The sequence below is a fragment of the Pectinophora gossypiella genome, chromosome 8 (genome assembly GCF_024362695.1).
Source record: "Pectinophora gossypiella chromosome 8, ilPecGoss1.1, whole genome shotgun sequence".
NCBI classification, from domain to species: Eukaryota; Metazoa; Arthropoda; class Insecta; order Lepidoptera; family Gelechiidae; genus Pectinophora; species Pectinophora gossypiella.
This window is the reverse complement of record NC_065411.1, coordinates 51172-54208: the sequence shown is the minus strand read 5'-3', so window position 1 is coordinate 54208 and position 3037 is coordinate 51172. Positions and strand designations below refer to the sequence as shown.

At 34.6% G+C, this 3037-nt stretch overlaps 1 long non-coding RNA gene across 1 annotated transcript; it reads right to left on the bottom strand.

Moving 5' to 3' along the window:
• Positions 1-1325: 1325 nt before the first annotated feature.
• On the bottom strand, positions 1326-2674 carry LOC126369196 (uncharacterized). The gene is made up of 3 exons (XR_007566667.1): positions 2462-2674; positions 2161-2390; positions 1326-1938 (listed from the first exon to the last, which is right to left on the bottom strand). It is a non-coding gene; the product is annotated as an uncharacterized LOC126369196 (long non-coding RNA).
• Between the last annotated feature and the right edge of the window lie 363 nt (positions 2675-3037).

The following is a 3037-nucleotide window of genomic DNA, read 5'->3' as shown; positions in this document are numbered from 1 at the left end:
TCTTGGTCAAATTCAATCGCTGGTGACAAAAATCAAATTGGCGGAAAAACAAGATGGCCGCCATACAAAATTTCCCTTATATAGAAAATGCCTCGGGGCTAAAAATGATGTATGGGAGGTGTGATCGGAACGTCTGTAGAGTACGGAAATACTTCCCGGTCTTCGAAAACTGCTCCTCATCACAGAGACACACTACGCCCCGGCAAAACTATCGCATCTGAAACTATTCTTTTTTCACGAAACCTATTTAAATCTTGGTCTAATTCTATCGTCGGTGACATATGTGCTGTCAACTTTTGCTGGGGTTTTTTAATTTCTGCCTAAAATTCTTGTGAACTTATTCCATAAATTTAAGCCAGTCGTCTACCCGTCAGCTGATAATATAATGACAGGTACTTCAAATAAACTTAGATAGTGTGTACTGGAATCAGCACCAATAACACACATTTTATAAAAAAGCTAAAGGAGGACTTTCCAGACTAGGTTCTCAAACAAAAATACAGATGGCGCTGTCCAGATTTAACATGATAAATACCTATTTTCTCATTGCTCGGGTAAATAAATATTATTCAAATGTAATGGCAAGGGTATATAGGCATATTTAAACGATCGCGCATCTGTACAGCGCCATCTATTGTTTTTGGGGACGTAGCCTTGGAAGTCCCTCATTGGTACCTATAGATCTTGTAATTATATTTGTCTTGCATTTAGACCAATAAAGACCACCAAAGGATGTTTGATGTGAAAATCTGGTCCCAAGAGGTCATAAATTAAATGCCAGTAGGTAAATGCAACTAACAATTTTGATACCACAAAAAACATTGATTGTGAGATCCTATCAGTTGAAGTGGTGCTAAACGACGTGATTACTATTTTTATTTTTCAAAATAATTTTATAAAGAAACAATTTTATTAAAAACATAATGAAAGATATATTTTTAGAAATAATTTGTTTTATTATATAATTCATACTCATACAAAATATTCCTACATTTAATTAAATAGTTGAAATAAAACAGCAACTTAACCATGTACTCTCGGCCTATGTGGTCCAGTGGCTGACATTCCAGAGGTCCCAGGTTCAAGTCCCGGTGGAGACAAAACACAAAAATTTCTTTGTGATCCCTGATTCAGTTAGGACATGGCTGGCTGATCAAACGACATTGGCGGCTCAGCAATAACCATGGTTGATGAGGTTGGTCATCCACTTCACAACCTACATGATAGAAGAAGAACAAGTACCTATTTATGATTTTTGAACAGACTTAATATGGTAACATATTAGTAAGTAGGTAGAGAATAAACTTAACAATAACATTAAAATATACACAGGTTTTTATCTATTTAATGATTTAATAATATAAATTATAATTATAAAGTGATATAAACTCATAGTTTACCAACATCTATGAACAAAAAGAAAACCCCCGACAAAAACAAAAGTACTCAATTATTATGAAAAAAGGTGAAAAAATTCAAAACCCTATAAAGTAAAAAATAACTTATCCCACATACCTATACTTGCAAGCAAACTGAACGTGTAACATTCCTATCACACTTAACAAACATCCTGATGACCTTGAAGACCTGAACCGATTTCTACCAAACATAGCTAAGAATACTCGACTAATATAACTTACAAACAAAAAAAACTGTATTAAAATTGCCCAGCAGTGGGATCGTATAGGCTAAATAAGATAAGATTAAAATTGCATCATCTGTTTGGGAGCTACGATGCCACAGACAGACACATACACATTTACACACATACAGACTCGTCAAACTTATAACAACCCGTTGTTTGCGTCGGGGGTTAATAAATAGAATTATATACATTGCAACAACACACTTAACACAGCTTTTATGTTCACTAGATATTAATGCTTTTGAGGTGAGCTCATCCTGCAAACAACACATACATGGGCATCCATCAGGCATCTGAAAGCAAACATGAATGTTTTTAAAAGTATATTGCACAATATGCCCGATTATATCAATATTATTTAATGTGTAGGAATGGAATTGAAACATTGCCAACAATAAATTAAAATTAGACCAAGTTTTAATCATTATTAAGGATTGCCTTATAACAATTATGATTGAAACACATATTTTTTTTATGTTAACATAAATTAAAATAGGTACTTAATACTTTAATACCTATCTCGGAGATTGTTTTTCTATATAATACCACTCTTCACTTCTTTCCATAAGCCCATGGCCTGTGATTTTACCTTCGTGAGTGCCTTTCCAAAGATATTCCACAACTTATACAGACATAATTGTTTCCAACTGTCCGACTGGAACATTCTTCAGGAAACTTGTTATTGTTGCTTGCATCTCTTAGTATGATTATGAGTTAGTATGACAAAGTCGATCAGCATTAACACCTATAAATAAATAACTATATAATAACAGTGTCATATATAATAACAGTGTTATTTGATTGTATGTTACTTACATTGCAATTTATCAACGAACATTATCCACATCCTTTTTATCATATCGGCTCTATCCAAAACACAATGGCTCTGGAAGTTTTTACAGTAGAATGTCGACGCTCTCGCACTACTCGATGAACTTGTAAGCTTCAAATTCTAACAAAGTAGGTAGGTAGGTAGCAGAAATTATCAAGAGAACTTCTCGGCAACGAGACCATAAGACCATGTTTAGTTTTTTTTTTTGTTATTTTGTCCATAGGACAGGCAAAGGAAACATAACCCATACAGCCAAATACTATATTAGGTACGTTAAATTCGTTAAAAACAATAAACGTATTTCATATTTTCAAATCGGTAGGTTACACACAAATGTATTATGTCATAATTATAGCCTCATCTTTTTTCTTTTTGGACATTTTTGGCCTGGTAACATAGACCTTTAGGTTTGTGATACGAATTAACTCTTACTCCAGCCATAGAGGCAGCCAATCAGCTCGCGACACCAAACACTTCAGGACCCCGATACCGACCCCGCCGGCGTGGTCGACGATTTCCCTCATTCAGCGCTTATCGGTATCGACCCACTAGGGTCGATT